This window comes from Cupressus sempervirens, chromosome 8 (assembly GCF_028749045.1).
Source record: "Cupressus sempervirens isolate cs-2001-9-10 chromosome 8, ASM2874904v1, whole genome shotgun sequence".
Lineage (NCBI taxonomy): Eukaryota > Viridiplantae > Streptophyta > Pinopsida > Cupressales > Cupressaceae > Cupressus > Cupressus sempervirens.
The window spans coordinates 812,823,103-812,848,074 of record NC_143125.1 but is presented as its reverse complement, the minus strand read 5'-3'; the positions used below and the strand labels follow the sequence as shown (position 1 = coordinate 812,848,074).

The 24,972-nt window shown below is 34.8% G+C and overlaps 1 protein-coding gene across 2 annotated transcripts in view; it reads left to right on the top strand.

Annotated features, from left to right (window-relative positions):
* LOC149544895 (uncharacterized) overlaps nt 1–24,972 on the top strand; it is a 94,455-nt gene that overhangs the window by 6,547 nt on the left and 62,936 nt on the right. The window lies entirely within an intron of this gene.

Genomic DNA, 24,972 nt, shown 5'->3' with positions numbered 1-24,972 from the left:
GTGCCTAAATCTAATGCACAAGCCTTGTTAATTCATTTGAATACAGAAAGCAAATTGTGGCGTGAGAGATTTGGACATCTCAACTATAGGTATCTTCAACAACTTAGCAGCAAGAACATGGTTCATGGTCTACCTCATGTCCAGTTCTCAGATGGTGTTTGTTTAGGTTGCACACTTGGGAAGCATCCAGAAATAAAGTTTGACAACGGGAAGTCTTGGAGAGCACAAAGTGTTCTTGACCTAGTTCATAGTGATGTGACGGGCCCATTTCCAGTGCCATCATTTGGAAAGTTTCGCTATGCACTCACCTTCATTGATGACTATTCTCGCTATACTTGGATATTCTTCATGGCTCATAAGAGTGAAGTGTTTGAATGATTTCTCACCTTCAAGGCTCAAGTAGAAAAGCAGTCAGAGAAAGCCATCAAGGTTCTTCGAACAGAGAATGGAAGGGGGTATGTGAACTCAAGACTTATAGATTTTTGTACTCAAGAGAGAATTGATCTTTAGCATTCAGTTCCATACATTCCACAACAAAATGGTGTTGTAGAAAGGAAGAATAGAACCCTCAAGGAGATGACCACTTGCATGCTATTACATAAGTCTCTTGATTAAGTTTTTTGGGCTGAAGCAATGAATTGTGCAAACTACATCCATAATAGGAGTCCTCGTAAAGCTTTGGATGGTTTAACTCCTTTTGAAGTTTGGAATGGAAGGAAACCTACTGTAAAGCATTTTAGAGTCTTTGGTTGTCCATCACGAGCACGAATACCTCCACAAAAATGCAAGGCATTGGAACGTCAAATTAAACCTTGCATCTTTGTTGGTTATGCAGACTCATAAAGCCTACAAATTGATGGATCCAGAGACATGAAATTTTCTATGAGAGGAGTGTACACTTTGAAGAAAGTTGTCCAAGCTTTACTTCTTCAACTCCTCCTCCTTCCTCCTTCATTGAAGAGAGTGACAATGATGATAGTGACTTGGAAGATGTCCGTCCACGACCCAAATAGAGGCAACAAATAGATGAGGTTGAGGAAATCCCTTCTAATTCTAGATCTTCTTCCACTAGACTAAAATGGGCTCAGCAGACATTGGATGCGACAGGACCATTGGTAGGGAATCCTTCAAATACTAGGAGGACAAGATCACAACACAACTCCCTCCCTCATGCTTATATTGCAGTTGCTTTCGATCCTCAATCATTCAAAGAAGCTTCAGGAATTCTAGAATGGGATAAAGGAATGGAGGAAGAATACAATTCTATTATGGGAAACAACACATGGGACTTAGTCTCTCTTCCTAAGGGAAGAAAATTGGTTCAGTGTAAGTGGATCTATCGGACCAAGTTTGCAGCGGATGGAAGTGTGGATAAGGCTAGACTTGTTGCAAAAGGTTTCTCACAGGTTCCCGGTATTGACTAAACTGAGACCTTTGCACCGGTAGCTAAGATGAACTCCATTTGTTTGACACTAGCTATAGCTGCAGCTCAGAGATGGGTTGTTCATTAGATGGATGTGAAGAGTGCTTTCTTGAATGGTGGTCTTTATGAGGAGATTTATATGGAGCAGCCACAAGGTTTCATTTAGGATTCTACTTTGGTTTGTAAGTTGAAAAAGTCTATCTATGGATTAAAACAAGCTCCAAGAGCTTGGTATGCCAAGATGGATTCTTTCCTTCTCTCAGCAGGGTTCACCAGATGTCATTCAGATTTGAATGTCTACATTCTTCACTGGGATGATTCTCACTTGCTACTTGTGCTTTATGTTGATGACTTAATCATTATAGGGAGTACAACATCCATCATTGATCGTGTCAAGTCTACTTTGTAGGACAAATTTTCCATGACAGACTTGGGTCTACTTCATTATTTCCTTGGTATTGAGATACAACAATCTTCATCAAGGATCACATTATCTCAACCCAAGTATGCTCTTGATCTACTTGCTCGATTTCGTATGAGTGACTGCAAGGCTGCATCTACTCCATTTCTTTTAGGTGTTAAGTTAGAAGCAAAGTGTTTGACTCCACTTGTTGATGCTACTTTGTATAGACAGTTGGTTGGAAGTCTCATCTATTTGACACATACACGCCCTGGCATATCCTTTGCAGTTGACATGGTTTCTCGCTTCATGCAAGAGCCACGTGAACTTCACTAGAAGGCAACCAAACACATCTTACACTATATCCAGGGTACACATACATATGGGATATGCTATGCAGTTGGTACTGGACTACAGTTAGTGGGTTATACAGACTCAGACTATGCAAGGGATCTTGATTCTCGCAAAAACACTTCAGGATACATGTTTCATCTTGGTTCCGGCCCCATTTGTTGGCAGAGTAATAAGTAGAATACTATTGCTCTTTCATCTACTGAGGTTGAGTATCAAGGAGCTATTATTGCGGCTACATAAGCTATTTGGTTACAACATATTCTAAAGGAGTTTGGTTTTGACATACCTAGACCCACAGTCATACATTGTGATAATCAAAGTACCATTGAAATCTCAAAACATCTAGTACAACATCAATGCACAAAACACATTGAGATTCATATGCACTACATTAGAGAGCTGATTCATGAACATGTCATTTCATTGCAGTATTGTCCTACAGAACAACAAATTGCAGATATCTTCACCAAGCCCTTCATTGAGTTCAAGTATCTTCATTTGCGAGATGTCTTGGGGGTGCAGGATTTTTCACCAGGGGGGGTCACATGAATCTTCTCTTCTTTATTGTGCTTATCTCTCTTTTTGAAGGAGGTTTTTCTCATGAGGTTTTCCCTCTTTCTCCATTTTTAGAGAGATTGCATTGCATTGTATGTAGAGCATTGCATTTGTACATGGGTACCTAACATGGCCTAATAGCCAGGACCCACATCGCATCTTGCATTTAGCTTTGTGAGCTTAAGTGCATTCCCCTAAGTTGTACTTAAGAGGGGGTGTTAGTGTAAATAATTAATTATTATTGCACTTAAGTTTACTTAGGAATATGCATAGTCATATAAGTTGTCTTGTTGACAACACAGGAGTTAGCAACTTATTTGAGCACATGGTGTCTACAACATCTCTTTATGAGATACACCTATGTAAACTTATCCTCTCATCATGGCACAAACTCCTGTGCTCAATGGAGGATAATCCACCTTTGGTGGACATGTGCTGAGTTGTAATCATTATCTCTTTGCTGACTCCTAGTCATTCGAGTTGCCTTTATATACATGCACTTCTAGTGTGTATTCATTTGATATCCATTATCATTTTGACCATTATTGAGATTCTCATTTGATCACTATTTGTCTCTCTTGTGCTATCTATTGAGCTTCTTGATCTTGGTGTTGAATTATTGCCTTAGGCAAATTCTTACAAGTATAATCCATCCATATGTATTGCAGCTTTCTCCAATGCTGGTCCCAAAAGTAACGTGTAAAAATGCATTAAAAACATGTTTCTAGTCAATTCAAAAACACTCTTTGAAGCATGTAGCGTGATCCAAAGCACGACACACCGAGGTACAAAATGGAATGATCTTCATATCAACTTGCGACTATACATTCAATAATGTGATCATAATTTCAATGAGCGACAATGCATTCCATATACTATTGTGACTATAATATGTGGCTGTGATGCACTAGTTGATTGTGAAAGCAATATGTGACTGAGATATGGATTGTAATTGCAGAGCTATAAACGACTGAAAATTGTTAAGGAATTTGCCATCATTGGCAATAAGAACCATTGTATATAAAACTTGCTTCTCTTGGTTGCATGCTCGATTACGAGCAAGAAGAAAGAAAGGTGGCAAAATAAGTTACAAAAACAAAGAGCCATCAGACATATGTGGCGATAACATAAAATTAAAATAACTTCATCCTCTTAGTGTTTTAATACAAGGACATCATTGTATGTATCTATACCTATCTATCTACCTAAATATACGTAGACATAAACATTCATAATTCCTAAACATGTGTACCTTATGTATATGTCAAATTTAAAGTAGGCATATGCGTTTTTGTCTTAGGCATTTCATTCTTGTCTTAGGAAAATTCTTACATGATATAAGAACTTGAGGCGGATTCTTACAGGAACAACCCTTAAGTGGTCCTTTCCTCTCATTTCCCTTGTTTCTACTGCCATTGTTGGAATTATTTTAAAACTCTTTACTGCTATTGCCCTTGATTCTGTTTTGTTGGGCTTAAAGTTTTAAAACTCTTTTTGTGTGTCCTTGAGTTAGAACTGTTGGTGCTCCAACTAGCTTTTCTTTTGTTGTCTTAGATGGATCATCCGTTTTGACTTTATGTTCCTATCAGATGGCCCTTTCAAGAGCTTCCTCCATGGTTTGTGGGGCAAGAACATCTATTGCTCCCATCTTGTTGTTTAACCCCGTAACAAATGTCCTAACCTTTAAGTTCCTATCTTGCTGACTTTGAGGGACATACTTTAGTAGGCAAGTGAACGTCTCCCAGTACCTTTGTACTATCAGATCTCCTTGTTTAAGGTTCTAGAAGTCTAGCAACTACTAATCATAAAAAGTTTGGGGTAGCTATCGGTTCTTGAAAATAGAGACAAACTCGTTCCATGTGACGTCGATAGTCTTAATATTAAGTTCTATCTTGGTGTTTCCTTACTAGGTGGCAACTTCTCCTGAAAGGTGGCAAATTCCCCAAATTGCATTGGAGGTTTCAGAAAAATTGCTAAGTTCAAAGTACTAATCCATTTCGGTTAACCAAGCTTCTGTGGTTTCATTGGAATCAAACCTTGAAAATCTAGAGGGTTTAATATTATTAATGTCAGTAGACAAATCAATGACTATCTATTGTTTCTTTTGCATCTCAAATGGAGTTAATGGGGGTTGGTTTTCTTGTTCACTGTGAGCAGATAACTTTGGCTTAGTTCTTGGAGGAAGTGAGGAGTGAGTCTCCTCTTGACCTTGCCCAAATTGGGCTGCAATATCATTCATTATTTTTTCCATGTTTTCCATTCCTATTTCCATGTCTAGCAAAACTTGGATCAACAGATCCATGAAGTTTTGAGGATTGGTTCCACTAGTCACCTTATTTTCTACAGTGTTTTTGTTGCTTGCCATAGTTAAAGTTTTGTTCCCTGAAACATTCAGTTGATTCCTTAATCAATATCATGTTTTTATTCATGTGCTTATTACTTTGAAGAATGGAAATACAATGGATTGCTTAAAAGAATTAAGTACAAAATGCCATTTGTTGTCATTATCATTCGAAAATAGAAATATTTTGCTTGTTGGAGTTGCAACACCCATACTTGTTTACAAAATTTCCTCTTCTGAGGATATAACAAAATAGCTTAACATAAATATTTAAGGAGAATAGACACCCTATTCTTGGGTATTCTGTCCCTTTTCTTCCTTGGGCTTATCTTGCCCTTTACAAGGTTTATGATAGATAATAAGTGAATTTGTTTGTTTGACATTCCATGCCTCAATAAGTTTGTTTCTCAAAATCGCCATCTTGGCAGGAGTCCATCTGACTCTCTCCTTAATCCGGAGCTAAGGATAGGCTAAAGTTTCATCGTCCTTGGTTATGAAACAATGAGAGTAGTCATACTTCGGCATGTTCTTAATTAGATAGAAGAATGTAGGATGACAGGGTTTCTTTCAAGGAGTAATTCGGGTGTGCATCTTGTATTTCTTTTGACACTACATTTTCAATTTTTAATGCCGATAGGCATTTTACAATGATAGAAAGGGTGGAGTAGGATGGTGTGAGTTTGTTAATGTTAACTTTTATCTTTCTAAGTTAAATTTGACAACCATCTACACGTCAAAAATTTCAATTTAATTATAAACAAAATATACTTTTAAAAATAATTTTAATAAACACCACATAAAATATTTGTTAAAATTATAATGTTTCAAACTTTGGAGATATAAATCATTAATTTTTTTTAGAAATTAAAATAAAAAGTATAGGTTAGTGCAAAAAAGAAAAATAAATATAAATAGTGTTGGGTGTAGTAAATTGAATTTTAATCATTTTTAAGTGGATATCTATTGACATTTCTTTAGATGGAGATATATAAGATATCTATACTAGTCAAGACAGTGATGAGCCCAAGGTTTACTGTTGAACCCAGAGCTTTGATACCATATGTAACATACTAAAATTTCCACTCTTATTTAATTGATTTAATTAACAAAATATTATTTACTTTCAGAATCACATGAAGGACAGTTATTATGACCATCATATCATATTCACATGAAATACAGTTACAACCTCAAATTATATATTCAAATGAAAAGAACAACATATTGACAGATTAGTAATCCATTGAAAGAATAACTAATTTAACTATAAGAACCATCTAAACATACATCAATTAGAAATGCGGTAACAATAGAAGTACAATACCCAAAGAGTAGTTACCATGCATGCAAATCATATTCTTGTGTTGTGCAAGCCTTGGCATCCAAAAGAGAGGAGAAGAATTGCCAAGGGTTTAACCTCCCAACTAGGGACCCTTAAGTATCCCCACACAATCTCTACTGAGAAAGGCCTTCGCTACTTTGGGGTTAGGCTCGGGACACCATTGTCCTACCATTGAGCATCCTGTTGTTAGAGTGTCGGCTAGGCAACCAACTAGGCTATGGATACCTCTCATCAACCTATCTGCCAATAGCTAGCAACTTTGACGTCAAGTGATCACAGTAGCAAGCGTGCCACTAACCTACCTTGGCCAAGGATTTGTGTGGGCACTATGTACCCGATCACCCACCACTCAACTTGAGAAACAAGACCTATACATTGGACTACCATGAACAGACTCAGTTTATAAACATTTTCGTTACTTGCTTGTTAGTTACTAATTTTATTTCTCTTATCACATAAGGATAACCTATGGTTCAGTAATTATTAGAACACACCCTTCATCTTGACCTTGCCGGTCTTCCTTGATGAATTCCTGGGACGACTATCTAAGCCTTGTTATAATCATGGCCAATTACATTATGCCTGATTTGGGCCTAAGGCTTAACAAAAGATTCATGGTGCTTTGTAATTTATTTCCTAACTCTGCACGAGAGTGTTGTCTCCTATCTTAGGGGCATATGGAAGATGCTCCTTTATAAGCTTGCACTGATTGGATCTCTTTTTGAAATAAACAAAGTTTTGATAAGAAATCTAATTCGGAATATAACAAGTTCTTCAACTCTTAAGCTTGTATACACATCCAAAACTTGAGTAAATAAAAGACACTCCTTTTTGAGCTAGATTCTATCTATGTTTAGCAATATTTTTCTTTCCTTTCCAAGCTATGAATTTAGAACCTCTTATATCAATTTGCAAGGAATTGAATCTCAGAAAAAGTGCATGACCTAGTAAGATTCTGTAATATATGGACGATTTCCTTAGCACTTGCTGGAAGTGTGAAGCAAGGGTTGCAATTGTGTAGTAGAGATCTTATGAAGTGCAGCCCCTGAATCAGCTCACAACACTGTATGAAAGGTTCACACCAACAATGATGCAAATTGCTATAATAAGTGGCTAAAATAAATGGATCTTTGCAGTGGTACAAAACTAAGAAACTATATGGGATGAGTTGCAGACAAAATGCAATTGAGGTACAAAATTGAATGAACTTCAGATCAACTTGTGACTATGCATTCAATAATACGATCATGATTTCAATGAGCGACTGTGCATTCCATATACTACTGTGACTATAATATACGGCTATGATGTACTAGGCGATTGTTAAAGCAATATGCAACTGAGAGATGGATTGTAATTACAAAGCTATAAATGACTAGAAATTGTTAAGGAATTTGCTATCATTGGCAATAAGAATAATAATAATAACTTCATCCTCCTAGTGTTGTAATACAAGGACATCATTGTATGTATCTATACCTATATATGTACGTACACACAAACATGCGTAAATTCTAAACATATGTATCTCATGTATATGCCAAATCTGAAGTAGGCGTATATGTTCTTGTACATCTTAATTGATTTATGCACACACACACACACATATATGTACATGTATAAGTATATATTTGCAATGGTACCAAACTAAGAAACAATATGGGATGAATTGTGATGCAAAGGGATCAACACTGGAACTCTCCTTAAGGAATTAAACACTCAAGGGACTCAACAGTGGATCTATTCTACATCATAATAAAATTTATAATGAGCTCTTTGACCAAATCTGCAAACTCCAATTAATTTACTGTCAAAATGTAGATAGAAAGAGGCAACTCTATATTGTTCCTCTGATTAAAGTGTTCCAAGGCTTCTCATTTAAACATTTTAATTTCTAATCTCTTCACACCAAACCTTATATCTTATTTCCATGTTTCCCCAAATGGAATCCCAAAAATATTAAAAGTATGGAAAATCTGCTCATAGAAGAGAAAAATCAGATTTCTCCCCTTCAAATATCCAATTCCAAAAAAACTCCAAAATACATAAATGTGTTGTAAATTCTGAAATCTGCACTAGTGTGAATATTGGAATAAAGAAATGATTCCATTGAGAAAATTAAAGTCCTTTCAAAAATCTGCATTTAGGGAATTGACCAGCTGATCATATATATCTAAAAATCAGAAATTAATAACAAAGAGCTCCCTAAATTTCTAATTTCAAACGGGTTTCCTTTCAGCCCAAGTCTCTTTATTGCTGCATGTAATGGAAATGTATTTTCCAACTGTAAATTGATTTACATTGATACCCGATTCATCATCTTTTTAAATCACATTGACGTTTGGACAAAATAATCTTTCATTTGTAGAACCAATAACCGATTCATATTTTGAAACAAATCTTTCCTTAATATCGATTCATAGAATTGATCAAACTATCCCATCGAAATTAAATCAACAGTATGAAATCGATTTGCTGCAAAACCATTATAAATTTGAGAAATCCGACACCAATGATACCAAATTCTAAATGAAAGAAAGACTGAAATGCATGTTGAAATCTGCTAAGAATGAAATAACACAAAACTCTAAAATCTATTGCAGATGAAAAATATAACAAAACTGTCACCATGACTGTCGACATCCAGAGGGTGGAGATAGATTTTACATTTTTGTCCTTCCCTCTAAATTAACTGATTTCTCTCTATCGATCATGTTTTTTTTATAATTATTTTGGGTAGTTACAAATGACTCTTCATATTCCTATCAGTTGCATGATTCTTTGGATTCCTTTTTAGTTACAAAAGATTTCTCATTACATTTGGCACATCCATTGTGCATATTTCTCTAATAAATAAATATTTTCAACATTATACAACTTCTGAATTTTAATATTTTCTACAACTTCCTGTCGCAAATTCTGCATTTTATTGATATTCCAGATTGCCTTCCTGTTGCCATCAGATTTCCTGTCGCAGATGTGCTGCTGCACCAAATTGTAGACAAAATGCAATTGAGGTACAAAATTGAATGATCTTCAGATCAACCTGCGACTATGCATTCAATAATGCGATCATGATTTCAATGAGTGACTGTGCATTCCATATGCTACTGTGACTATAATATGTGGCGATTGTGAAAGCAATATGCAACTGAGAGATGGATTGTAATTGCAGAGCTATAAACGCCTGGAAATTGTTAGGGAATCTACCATCATTGACAATAAGAATGATGGTAATAATTACTTCATCCTCCTAGTGTATTCATACAAGGACATCATTGTACGTATCTATACCTATATATGTGCGTACACACAAACATGTGTAAATCCTAAACATATATATCTTATGTATACACCAAATTTGAAGTAGGCGTATAAGTTCTTGTACATCTTAACTGATTTACGCTAACACACAGATATATATATATATATATATATATGTATATGTATATGTATATGTATATGTATATGTATATGTATATAGGTATCATGGTGTCGTATTAAAACATGCTTGACATAGTAGGAGGCTCTTGAGATATCCCAAATTATGAAGGTAACAACTTTGTTCTTAGTTAAATTAATGCTTAGTATTTTTCTTTTATTATTTAATGATATACACATATTGACCTGGTTAGATCATGGTTTTCCATAGTATACTCTTGCTTGCCTAGCCAATTACCCTTAGTTAAGGTGATTAGATCTCATCCCTGTTGCCTCATTGGTGGATTGGTGCCCCTTACACAATTTTCTCTCTGGCAATGCTTTCCCCTCCACTCATCTGGCTCTTGCAACAAGAGAATTATCAAGATCACCACATATTCCTCATTATAAATTAAGTTACTATAACAAGTAATCATTTTCATAAGACATCATAACGATTAACCTCCATTTCACTTTCCAAGAAATTATAATAAATAACCGACTTTTCCATTTTACATGAAACCATAATGTTTAACTAATTTGCCAATTAACCGACTTCACATGAAATCTCAATGGCTATAAGAGCAGTTTTAAATTAAGCAAAAATTAGGGATGTAACATTTGTGGTCCCTTTGTCGAACTATTGTGGCAACAAATATTTGTCTAGTCAATAATACCAAGCCTAGGGCTTGTTTAACTCCATACAATGCTTGTTTGATATTGTACAATGCTTTCTTGAGTTTGCAAACAATGTTTGGGTGTTCAAAGAGCTCAAAACCATCCTGTTGTGTAATGTAAATTTCTTCCTCAAGTACTCCTTAAACAAAAGCAAACTTAACATCTATCTAATAAACCTTGAAATTCTTAGTACAACAAAAGCCAAAAATAGCGTCCATTCTAGCTACCAAATGAAAAGTTTAATTAAAACCTGTTCTCTCAACTTGAGTATAACCTTGACTGCCTTATTAAGTTATTTTTAATATTGTGTCCATATTTATTCCGCTTGTTCTTGAATATCCACTTTGTTCCAATTACATATTTGTCAACAGGTTTGTACCTATTCCCATGTTTGATTTTTTTTGTATCTAATCTAGCTCTTCTTCCATAGCTTTTATCAAACATTCATCTTTGCTAGCTTTTGTAGGATTTGATAATGAAAAAATCCACATATCCCTGGATATCCTGCATGCAAGTGACCTATTACAAGGAAGTAAGAAAGGTAGAGAGTGAGAAGGGTTTGCTCAACAAGAAGATTGTATTTACTTGTGAAAAAATAGAATGAATAAATTTACAACCAACCAATCCGTATGAAGGAGATTGGAAACCTAAAAGGGAAACCCTAAGAGGTAAATAGCATTTAACAATTACTAAATAATTATTAAATGGAAATACAAGTGCATAAAGGGAAATCTTAAGAAGGGAGTAAAGGTAATTTAATAAATGAAATAAAATTAACCTTTTACTCTAACAACTTTTGCATAATTTTCAGTTCTATTTCTGAAAGAAAACAGTTTGATTGCACACGTATTTAGCTAGTCTTCTTCTTGTCTAAGCACCTTTATCTGTGTCTCCAATGATTTGTTCTTCTGAATGATCTCTTTGAACATACCTGGTAGGTGTGCTTAGTGTTTGTTATGATTCTTTCTCTTTATACATTCCTTTCTTTTGGTGGTGGCAATAGGATCTTTCTAATTCAATCTTTGGTTCAAAAGTACTTTGATCCCATAGTTTATTGACCTTGACATTTGCACTTTCTACCACTTTCTTCAGCCTTAAATTTTACCACCAATACACCTTGTAGTAGAACATCCCAAGAAAATGCCTTCATTTGATCTTGCATCAAATTTTCCAAGATTACCTTAATTTCTCCTAATGTAACATTTGCTTCCAAATATTCGACAACAGGGGCCTTTTCAAACCACAATTCATAGGGAGTCTTTGTTTGATTTACTCCAATTAGTACTCTGTTAAGTGTACTGTATCTCTTTAGTAAACATTTGACATATTAGCACCTTTTAATATTGGCACGGTCTTCTCAACAATAGTCCTATTTTTCCTCTCAACTACTCCATCTTGCTGTGAGTCCTTGGTGTTGATAGTTTCCTTCTAATTCATCTCTCTTAGAAGCTATTAGATTCATGAGATGTGAATTCTCCTCTTTTATCAGACCTCAAACACTTAATCCTAATATCCATTTGGTTTTCAAATAAGCTTTTGAATTTTTTTAATCCATCTACAACTACAAATTTTTCTCTCAAAATTGTTGTACATTTCATTCTAGTGTAATCATCAAAAAGCAACATGAAGTACCTCTTAGCATTCAGTGCTCTTGTTCTTTTAGGTCCATGTAGATTATTATGTATCAGCTCCAAAGGCCTTGTGGTTGAATACTCTTTGTTTTTGAATTTGTTCTTTGTTTGCTTTCCAATTTGACATACTCTATACATTGTATTACTAGGTCTGGTAACTTTTGGCACGTCTCACAATGTTAGAAGAATTGATCTTAATCAGATCGTCAAGTGTCCCATTCTTTTGTGTGAAAGATATCATTCATTCTTCAGTTCCAAGAGAAACTATTAACATTGTTTGTCTTGAGATAGTAAACATTGCCATTGCTTATTCCTTTTGCAACAAGCCTTCTAGACCCATTCTTGATTTTTTTTCACATAGTAAAACATAAGCAACTTAATGTGTATCATCAAGAGAAATAGTTCTCCTACCACATATAAGTCTTCAACCTTTGTTAGCAAATGAGATTGATCCTCCATCACATTTCACTAGATGTACAAATACCTTTCTATCTCTGGTCTTGTGATTTGAGTCACCAAAATCAAGGATCCAAAATTTGGATTCCTCTATCACATGTAGAGTAGTATTCCGTCCTTACGATCTATCATTGCTTTCATCCTTGATGGAAAACATTAACACATCATTTGAATCATTACCTTCTCATCCTCTAATGAATGATGTTATGTCCCTTCTAAAACGTGCCCTAGTGAGATTCTACATTGTCTTACCAAGTAGGAAATGCCTTTAATTATGCTTGAATATAAATCTTGCAACCATGAAATAAGTATATCTATATATGTATACAAGACTGAATTAAATTTTTAGTAGTTTGTGAGTAAATAAAAGATATACAGATCTATAGCTAAGGAATATGGCAAGAAAACATTTGTAGCATTTCAACTTTCATGAGCCACAACCATAGTGAGAAGTGAATAAGAAGATATGATGAGGTGCCCTTTTTATCACAACGCTAGGCCCAAGGGAGGTTACTGCCCCCCTTGGCTCTATACCTTATTGGGTTAGTGTACCTAGCATAATCATTATGCCTTTCTCCTTCATCATTCTATCTTGTTCCCTTCACATGGCTAAGATCTTTTCACTATCATATAACTCAACCATATGGGTTGGGGAAAAGACTACAATAAGATGTTCTAACTCAACCTTAGGCTTGAGAGAAGTATGTCTTGTCCCTTTTGGCTCATACTTTATGAGGTGGTGACCTAGTGAGGCATCACTGTTCTCCCATATTGCCCTTTCCTTCCATGCCATATGGTCAATTCTTGTCATTGGATTATGTTTGTTTGATATGTATACTTTTCATCATACAAGTACAGGTTACAGATATATTCTCTAATTAATATGGGTTTGATTACAGTATATGAATTATATGGTCTTATTGTAATCCTGAATACCCATATATAATAGAAAGTCCCTCATTTATGTATGTCTATATATCTTCCAAATATATACATTTGTTCTATTTGATTAGTGTGCAAACACATATTAAATACATACATATTTTATCCATATTTATTAAATTGAATGCAGTAATTTATACACTATATATTTAATAATGTGTAGCCTATCCATACACACACACATACATATATGTGTAGATGTATATAAATGTATATGTATATGTAGATGATCATTTCCTTGCTTGGCAGATGGATGCTTGCAAATGTGTTCTTTCACCCGCCCTTATCTTGGCAGATAGATGCCTGCAAATGGATTGCTCTTAGGTCCTTTAAGGTTGGTTCCTACAGATTTCGTATTCATTCTCTCCATCCTCTATTGAGGGAGGATAGGATCTACCATCTGTGTGATATGGGTGTGCTAGAGACAAAGACTCATTTCAATTTTTGCTGCCCCATATACATTGAGACCAGAGGAAGGTTCTAGTGTTTGTTCAAAGAGACTCTCTCTTGATCAGAGGTGCCTTTTCCTATATCTTCAAGAGGCTTTGTGACTCCAGGACCACTCTTTTCAGTAGTGTTCGGTATGGGCTCCATATCATGATCAACTCATCATATCATTCTTGACAACAGTTTTCCCGGTGTATGGAACCAAGTGGCCTCTTGATCCTCCTTTTGGGACCCTCCGAGTTCTGTTTCCTGTCATGACCTCTACACACCCTCCTCTCCACTCTCCCCTAGAGGTTCTCAGCAACAACTTGGTGTCTCTTCCTGCCCTAAGGCATATCCTTTGATTCTGGACTTTTCCCCAGCTATTCAGAGCAGCTAGTGGGGCATTTTGGCTTCACTTCTCCATTCCTCTTTTTGGTTCTCTTTGTTGTTGTTTTTGTTCGTTCCTCTATATATTGTTTGGTGGTCCCGCTATTGGCTTTTCCTTGGCCAGGCTGTTGTAGTCCCTTGAACTCGCTTGTTGGGCTTTCATTGGACATTAATAAGTTAATCTTATCTCCCAATAGTTATGTCTTCGTGAGGAGACCCACATCATAATAATGACAAAATGATTATTTTATTATATAACTTGTATTAGTGCTACTTGTTTACTATTGGTAGTCTCCAATAGATGACCATGTACTACCATAATGTCTCCTTTAAGATTAATCACCCAAAACTAATCACATATCTAAGAAATAAAGTGCTGGTCGGTCCTCACATAATATCTTTTTTGTTGCCTTATTATCTTGTTTGTAACTTAAGCTACCCACAGTTCCTCACTAATTAATGTCTTATTAGATCGATGGAGTTTATGGGTTTATTCATTCCACACTAATGATATATCTTAATTATTGTCACTTAAATTTCTGTTTGTAATTATTAGTTTGTCTATATTGCACCATGCTCAATTGTCTATAGTTAAGTCTTGACTAATTGTGATTCACTAGTCTTGATCATCCTTATTGTTCTTTCATTATAATCACATCCTTCGCAATGGTAATCATGTTGATTGACATAAGAATGGGTTTGTTGTATGACTTTGGAGGCATGGTAAAGATCGATGATTGTTGCCTTATCACGTCTCTATTTTAAGATAGAATTTTAATAATAATTAAATAAGATAATATTATTAAATGAATAATGATGATTTTATCATATATTACAATTAGTATAATATATAAAAAGTAAGAAGTAATAATAAAGTATTATTATTATAATATATAAGAATAAATAATAATATAATTTATTATAAATAAAATAAGATCTTAAGATAAATAAAATTGAATAATAATAAATTTACAATGGATGAATAAATAAATAAAATTGACTTCAATAGATAACATTGTAGAAAATAAATAAATAAATGATATAATATAAAATAAATATAAGCTAACTAAATCTAATGAAAAGTCAAGAGATATGTAATAAATAGATGTGACTTGTTCAAAGTAAGATATAAAAAGGAGGAGAATTTATTTCAAAAAGGAAGAAAGAGGAGGAGAAAAAGATGGGAGTAAAAGAAGGAATAATGGAAGAGGACAGTAGTGTGAAGAAAATAAGGAAGTGACTTTCAAAAGCTATTAATGATATTGAAAAATGTGACTCTTTGAAATGATCATAATTATGAATGGTTGTGACTCTTCAAAAGTATTGTACTTATAAAGCATTGTGACTTTTTGAAAGGATTATTATTGTGAAGGGTTGTGACTTTCATGTGGATTGTAATTATGAAGGGGTGTGACTTTTTGAATGGATTATGATTATAAAGTAGAATATAAATAAAATGAGATTTGTTGAAAAGGAGGAGGAAACAAATAATCTTATATGATTCTAAGATATATTAATATCTACATGATATATATATAGTAATAAGATTTTGTACAACATATCAAAATTAATGTTATGTGGAAACTTAAGATAATGCTATTAGTAAACAAGATAGGAACTCCTTATGTCTAATTTCATTATGGGTAGGGAGTTTGCACTGGGGGGAAGAGTAATTTGATCACAGTAAGGCATTTGAGTCCCAATAAGGGTAAGAACTTTGAGGGAGCCTTGGGTAGATTGTTTCTTCCTTTGAGCAGTAATAGCTCTACCATCCATTTGATAATTAGACACACTAGGGAAATGACGTTGCTCAGTATTACTAATGAGAATTATCTTTTAATACATTCCTTATGACTAAAAACTAATTTTGGGCCTATTTCATATACCTATGAGTAAGGGGACATCACATTCCCACGCATTGGTTTAGAAATATTGTAAGATGATTATGCACCTTTTGAATGTTCAATGTGCGTGTCGATTCTTCCTGATAGATATTAAAGTCTTTCATAGCGAATATTACAATAGAGCTCCGATGATATTCTTCCCAAATTGACATATGAAAATAGAATAACAATGACTATTGCTGACCAAGTGACCCCATTGCGTGGCAATTCTCAATACTAGTCCCTGCTATCCACATGCAAATATGTACCACCAAATGCAAATATCTGATTATAATCATTGTCCTCACTAGTTTAGGCACACTACCAAGGATTTAAATAATCCTGAATAAAGCAATAAACACAAATTACCAAAAGAAACTCATTTTTCTGATAATGCATGAAAAAATTGAATCTTTTGATTTATTGTTGTAACCGTCCTATCTGATTCAGTAATACTCACCTTAGTTCCACCTTGTTTGCACAATATTGGCTCCACACTTGAATCCTCCAATCTTTGTAATTACCTCACATACAGTCAGACTAATCTCATCCTTTTCTGCCAAAATATATCTAGATTTTCCATTGAAAACATCAAGAAGGTCGGCCAGAATAATATAAGCATTATAAATACAAAGTTGTTTACTTTGAACAAAAATGCTGAATGTGGTCCACCCTAGGAGATAAAGGGTACCCAAACCTTTTTTAAAAATTCTTCAAATAATATATTCCATCCATATGCACTGCCATTACCTCCAAATCGGGTCCCAATAGTAATGTATAAAAATGCATTACAATACCGTGATCTATAGCACTACAGGACATGGTAAAATGATAAATCATCTTAAGTTTTTTTAGCACTTCCCTTAATTTAAATTCAGACCCATAATATTCAAATCAAGTCACCCAAAATAGTTGAGTGTGCCAAAAGGCAACAGAGTAAACAAAATAGTGTATGGGACAACAAATTTTCACTTGCGAAGCAAACCATCAAAAGGTATCTGAACTAAAACACTGCACAAACCATTTGACCAAGTCCACCAAATCACAAACCTTGGAATCCCATTCTAGAGCAATACAAACCATTCTTTAAGCCTGTGTAGACCATATTGACAACTAGCCTTGCTGTTAGCCAAGCTGTTAATGCTTATGGTAGCTGTGAGAGAGCTCATTCATATGTGTGTTTGGTCGTTTTGTGTTCTTTATCTCTATTAGATTGGTTCTGGTGAATGTTTTCTCAGTTCAGATATGCTATCTTGTATATGTTCCTATTCTTGTTTTCACAACAATATAGTCTATGTCATATTTCGATGGTGTTCCAGTTACGTCTTTTATTGTTATCACCCAACTGAGATGTCATGTTACTTCCCTTGGTTGAGCTGGTCTATTATGATTAGTTTTCTTTCTTATATTATTCCTTTTTTGAATGTCTCCTTCACCTCTAGGTTCGAACTTCATATTACCATGTATGTAATGTCTTGGCTTTGTGAGGTAGCTCATAATTATATCTGACGTGTATACATCTGTCTGCTGGCAGTTCCTGCATTCATTGGTATTGGTTATGATTGGTGACGACTGTCTCCTTGTATTCCACCATGGACACTTTTTGTCTTTAAGGAAGACTTCAGAATAAGTGCCCCATGGAAGATGATGGAGCCCTGATTTTATAAATTGGGGCCTCCATTTAAATACCAATCTACGCACCTTTCTCTACTATTGATCTCGTCTTTCAAATTATTAATCCATTTCCCTTACTTCCAATTTATACCCTTTTCTTGTTTTCACGCTTAGATGTTTGCTATGCTTCATTAGTTTGCCCACCTTTGCATTTTTCTTGAGGCAATTCCAGATATTCTTCAGCTGGAGATGATATTGCCTTCTCTAACTGATAGCCTAGCCCTGGCCTAGCTTCTTCATTTAATACAATATCCGTGCTTCTATGATATATAACAGATTCAGATGTGAGTCCCTTACCAGGATTTTTGTCAAGAAAAATTCCAAACATAAATTTCAGAAGGAAGAACAGTTACTGGACAAATTGAGTTACATGATGTAGACATTGCAGTAATTTTCAGTTCTGCTGCTGAATCAATAATGCTCACAGACTGATGCTTGGAAGCATGGATTGTGCTAGAATTTCCATAGTAACCTAAACCAAATGAAGGAGAAGCTGTTTCTTCTAGTACAGTTGCCACAAATAGCATATTTCATATTAGTCAACTACTGTCTGCTGGAATGAGGTTCATGTTCAGATTTTGAATATACAGCTGAAAGAAGGTAGACAATCACTGGAATAGGGGTCATTGATCACATCAGATGGCATGGCTCAGAATGGAGATACATTCAGGTTTAGTGGGATGAGAATGAAAGCCCAGAAGGGGATTGCTGTAGGAAGAGAGATTGATCTATCAAAACTCTATGGTTATGAAGAACTGATCAGTGAACTGAAGCGATAGTCAATCAGTGACTTATTATCACCCATTGAGCAGTATAAAATCATTGAGATATCTGCATCCAACAAAGGCCTATAGTATGCCAGTCCAGATCAGAACAATGCTTATACAGATGATGAAGAGGCAATATACAAATATTCAATACCAATGAACAAAATTACAACAATATTATTTACGAATGATGAGACACGAGTCCACTGAGCATTGTTTTTGGAATGGTCATTTACCACCAGATAGATTGAAATGGGGAAATATAGTAATGAAGGTTGTATTAAAGATCTGATACCGGACATGACCCAGACGGAGGGCCAGACAATATTACAAAGCCCACATCAAAGCGATATGTTAATGGCGTGAATGGAAGCAAGGGCTACATTGTTTATTTGCATATAATCTGTGGTACCATATACTGTCAGGAGTGTTGAAATAGGGAACGCCTGTGGAAACATGGGGAGGTTGTTGACATCACACGAGACAAAGATAATTGTTTTTCAGACTACGCTTCATATACAACATCTTCAGCACAAAAAATCTTCAACTCCAGCTTGGTCGTGAAAGATGAACAAATAAAATTCATGTCATTATAATAACGATAAACTCATAAACAGCCAGTGGTGAATTCTTAATTTCAAGCAAAGACATGGTGATAATACCACGATGGAATTATAAGAACCATTAATAATCAAAGGCCCGATGATTTTATTAAAAGGTTGTGATTATGGTGATAAGAAAATACAAATGGAAAGGTGTTAATTATTTTAAAAGAGATGACTTTTTATTTTGAAAAGTCACGCCATCCATTAGATGTAATATAAATGGAGATATGTTGATTTGAAAAGAAGACCTATTCAACAACAAGACACATTCATATTCGGAAGCATTATAGGAGATATTCAAAGTTCGTAAGGAGGAAAATGAATTATAAGGCATGGCTTCGTAATATAAATTCAAACATTCATATTCGGAAGCATTATAGGAGATATTCAAAGTTCGTAAGGAGGAAAATGAATTATAAGGCATGGCTTCGTAATATAAATTCAAACATTATATTTTAATAATAAATAAAAAGCCTTTTGTTTATATTTTGCAAAGAGATTGAAATTATGAGTTGGATTTGTCCTTTATGATTAATAAGATGATTGTTGAGTTATTCCGATAAAGCTTATGCATTGGATTTTTCTTGCATTCTTTGTTTGACAATCAGGATAGGGTGACCGATATATATGTTTCCTTTTCTCTGTCTAATCAGACTTCCAGTCAGAGAAGTTAAATTCCTTTTGGACTAGCAAAGAATTGCATATAAAATTTGTCTTTTGTAGAGCATAGGGGTAATTGGTGATATTTAAATAAATATCGTCTCATACAGTTGTACGTAACAATTCTTGTTGTAGGCCCAGATAAGTAGAGGCATTGGTCTTTTAAAAATCATTGAAATATAGTTATTGGATTTATAGTTGAAGTCATAAATCTATATACTTCCTTCTTGCAAACACTAAATTAATTATTGACAAATATTATACAAAACATTCAATTAGCTCAAGCATTCATCATTCAATTTTATTTTGATTGAGTTCAAGGATTTAGCCAACCAGAGAACTCACTAAGGAAAATTCTTTATAGAAGAGCTTTGAACCAGGTGATCAGGTTTGAAGTAAAGGTTCACCCACCTAGGTGTAGCAAAGCCTGAAGTGCAGGGGAATTTGAATTATTCCCGTTCGTTGGCCAGAATTGATTTGGAATCCTATTGGAGAATTGGCAAGCTTTTGGATTTCCAATTTGTGGTTTTGGTAACCAAAGATAAAAAAATCAGCTTTTGATCAACATATTTGGATCTAAGACAATTATTTAGCATTACTCAGCCATATAATGTTTGGAAGTATTATCATTGTGTGATTAGTGTTATATGTTTTGTGATTCAAAAGGTGAGATATTTAAAAGTCAATGTGATTCGAATTGGAAAAATGATTGTGTTTATATTGTTTTGCTGTACATCTCTATTGAGATTATTTTCTATGTTATCATCATATGTGTGTAGAGATTGATGAGTTTTGTATTAGAGATTGTAATAAGCCATTTCTATGTGCGATTGTAAGTGTTAACAATCTGAGAGTAGAATTCATCCTCCACTCAAAGCTAGTGAACTTTGTATTCAATTTTTATGATTATTCAGAAAAGGATATATATTGATTGTGGTTGGGTTTTTCCCTCGAGTAGGAGGGTTTTCCCAGGGTATCTTTGATGTTATTGCATTCTTGTGTTTTTAAAAGTTTCTGATTATTGCATCTATTCTATTCTGATTCTATACATTAACATGGTAATAGAGTGGGTCTTGTGAAGATCTTGAATTAGAATTAAAAAATTGGGAATTTCAAAAATTCAAGAATTGAGGGTTGAGATCCTGTAGGTGAAGAAGCCTTGGAGGTAGATGTGTTGGTGTTTAATTTTCACTCTTTTCTTGCACTATAATTTGTGATGGCAAAAGATCTTTGCTCAATTGTGAGAAAATTTAGACAATAAAGAGATAAGCATATTATGTTTATATCATGTTTAAATCTTTGAATATGAATCATGAATTTTATTACTTAATATTAATTGATGTTATTACGCTAGGAACAGTGTGTACTGTTAGCATTGATCTGGATATTTCCCTTCATGATAGGTTGATTTTATGAATTATTATTAACGTTTCTTGGTTGCAAGACGTATTGAGAAGCAACAAGATGATGAGTGATTTCGTGCAAAGTCATGTAAGCTGTAGAAATAAACATGGGGATGCTACTTACATCCATAGGACTAAATGTTACAAGCTAGGGTTTCCGTTGCACCAAAAGATCGACTTAGTAATGCCCGATACAACTAATAGACATAGAACATATGAGGCGGTTAAGCCATGTCACAAATCTCAAAGGGGAATGTTGGTGGTTAGTCCAACAATCCCCCCATCATTACCCGAGGAGATTCAAATTTGTGACGAAGCTCTGATACCACTTGTTACAAGCTAGGGTTGCTGTTGCACCAAAAGATTGACCTATTAATGCCCGATACAACTACTAGACTTATAGAACATAGGAGGCGGTTAAGCCATGTCACGAATCTCAAAGGGGAACATTGGCGGTTAGTCCAACACTAAATTGGTGACATATAACTTCATTAAGGAGGAAGAACATTTTATGGTAAAAATATTGAATGTGTGTTATTAAATGGAGATCGTTGATTATCTATATATACAAGTATACACAAGAATGTTTCCATAACAAACAAAGAGAGAGATGTAGAAACATCTTGAAGAGAGAAACAAAAGGACAAAGTTTCCATATTGAACAGAGAGAGAATGTGGAAACATAGAAGAGGAGTGACCATTAGGGATAGAAATAAATCTACGGAAGAAAGAGAAACAAAAATAGAGAGATTAACTCTAATACCCTATGTTAATGGTCAATCTAAATTCAAAACAAAAGTTTGCAAGTGAACCCTTAGAACACGTAAAAGACATACTCAGATTGATCAATGAGCTCTACATGTACTGCAATGTTGGCTTGTGGCTGAGACCCTCCCTACTTACGTTGTTTAGAAGCAATGTAGGTCCTGCAATCTCAGATCACATGACCAAATCTACGGCAATAGTTGCACCAACTTTGCTTCTTCTTTGAGCTATCTTAAGACTAAGATGTGATTGGGATGGGCATTTATCTTTGTCAAAGGACTAAGTTTTAAATGCTTGTTCAAAGGAGGATGAAGGAGCAATGGTACCAAACTATTGTTTCCAGCGGCCCTGCTGCTGAAGTTTGGTGCGCAAATCTGAAAATTTGAGGTCAATGCTCATAGTATTTTGGTAGACTTTTCAAATTAATGACTACCATATCCACTTCCTCCATTGTACGACCCATGGCCTCAAGCTGATCTTTGATATCCTTAATCATCAAAAGATTTTCCTGTAAGAACATGTGCTCATCCATAATAATAGAGATTAGCTGATTCTTGAGAAAGAAAGCTCTGCTTTTGTTTGATGTCTCGTGGAGAGCCTTTGGCGTAGTCTAGATCTTTGAAGTTGTCTTGCCGAACGAATAATCATGAGTAATTTGAATGTTTGGTGAGTATAACAGCTTCACGGTTATGCTCATCAAACTTTTTTTGAGTAGCATTGACTGTGGTAGGACAAGAGTCGGTTCCCAGGACAATTGCCTCAAGGCGACGATACTCGAAGATCATCATCATTTTCTTCTTCAAGGTGTTGTAGTTCTTTCCGTTGAATCACCGACTGCCTTCTAAGACAAGATTGGTGAGAGATACCATGAAATGTCTTTTGATGCAAAAAATGTGAATATTTGAAAATGCACAAACTTCGAGGCATATTGACAGAAGACCCAAAAAAATGAAGACACCCGAAAGAGAGCTCGAAAAAACCACAAGGAATTTGATGTCGGATTCTGAATTTGCAGGCTCTAAATGCGAGGCACAAAAAATTGAAAAGAGTATTCGAGTAGGATATCATATCCATACAAAAGGACTTGATTCTGCATATCTCCTCTGCAACAAAAGGATGAAATGTGCAGTGCACAATCTGTCAGCCAAGAACTCTATCTCTTAACTCTTTGAAGAAGGAAATAAAAGAGTGTCAAGCATCAGACCATGTTAGCGGAGCAACTGAGCACTCCCAAAACTTCGCCTTTATCATCGCATACATTTGCACGATCCCAAAATACATAGGTCAGCTACAGAAAATAGCACTAGTAAGCCAACTGAATAAGCTCAAATCATCATGCGGGACACCAAAACACCTGCGATGCTCAACATATCATCTCCTAACATCAAGAAAACATGTCTGAATGCCACATCATGAAACCATCAAAGGTGGAGGAATGCAAAATATTCCATAGATGGATATTCTCATTCTGTCTCTAGATTCTATACAGGCTGATACTTAGAACTGCACCATTTCAATTGTGGAATGTATTAGTACTTGAAACCTAAAATATAGCTTCCCCCTATATCCATAAACCAGATATAGTAACTGCAAGACCATATGTATGCTTAACAATGCAAACCAAATTAGTATTATACTATCTGTCACTGTCATTGGAACAATCACACAGCCAAAAACTCATACAAGCACTTGGACATCATTTCAACATTCCGGTATATACTATAAATATCTAGATACTATATGCCCAATCAAGTTTGACATTAATGACAACACAATACAACATATGCATATTGCCAACAAAAGAAACAGTTTTGCCTTTGTTTGGCATGGAATTAAAACAAGAAGTGATGAAGTGAATGAACTTTGACAAAAAGGTGGATCAAGTGAATATTTGGGCAGGTAATTACGTGTAATTTTTTACCATGCATTAAGATGTAATTTTTGGCAATGTCAAGGTGTACTTTGCATTGTTGGCCCAAATATTTGATGTCAACAATAACACAAAAAGTGGTGCATCTATTGACAAGCAAAATTTGAATTTATTTGTAATCAGTTTCCTTTAATAGTCAATTGCCATACCCCGTAAATGATAACAAAGTATAATATAAGGCCTTTCATAAGAACCTTAACATCTGTTATGTTATTTGTGTAATGGTGAAGTTCTAGAGATAACTTCAAGTCTTCATTTTCTTCTCTGGATTGCCATTTCACACCCCGTTGGACTTGATCTTAACAAAGCCATCAGAGTAGCTTCCACTAGAGACCTTATAAGTTTTCTTCTCCTTTTTGCCTTCAGGTTTCTTTGTCAGAGTTTCACAAAAATACTCATTTAACTTTGGATTATTTAATTCTAATGATGGTACTTCAAATTATTTATGAGGGATCTTTACGAATTGTAGAAGTTTCCAAATGTAAATCATCTTTTTTCATCAACAAAGTATTAGGAAAACCTTTCGCAAAGCACAAAGGCATAACATTTTATGTTTACCTGTGGGAATTACGACCTAATTCATAGGCTTGAGCACATTTTTTGGGTCTCATTGAGATTTTGTATAATGTCTTGCAGTGCTGTTGCATATAATTTCCATGCTTTCAAATTGTTTGCTTCACAGCTTCAAAATTATAAAAAGCATAGGAGACAAACTTTGAAAACTTAAAAAGCACAGGAGATAAAACTATGAATAATGAAACAAAGACTACCAATTGTTTTCTAGAAAATAAAAAATTAACAGTCAGAAATAATATGTCTGTTTAAAAATAAGGTAATAAGTTCTTAAAGGTTATTGATGATGTCTATTTAGGTGCAGAATATTACTGCCAGGGCAATGATTCCTTAGCACTTTCCCCAGTATAATGA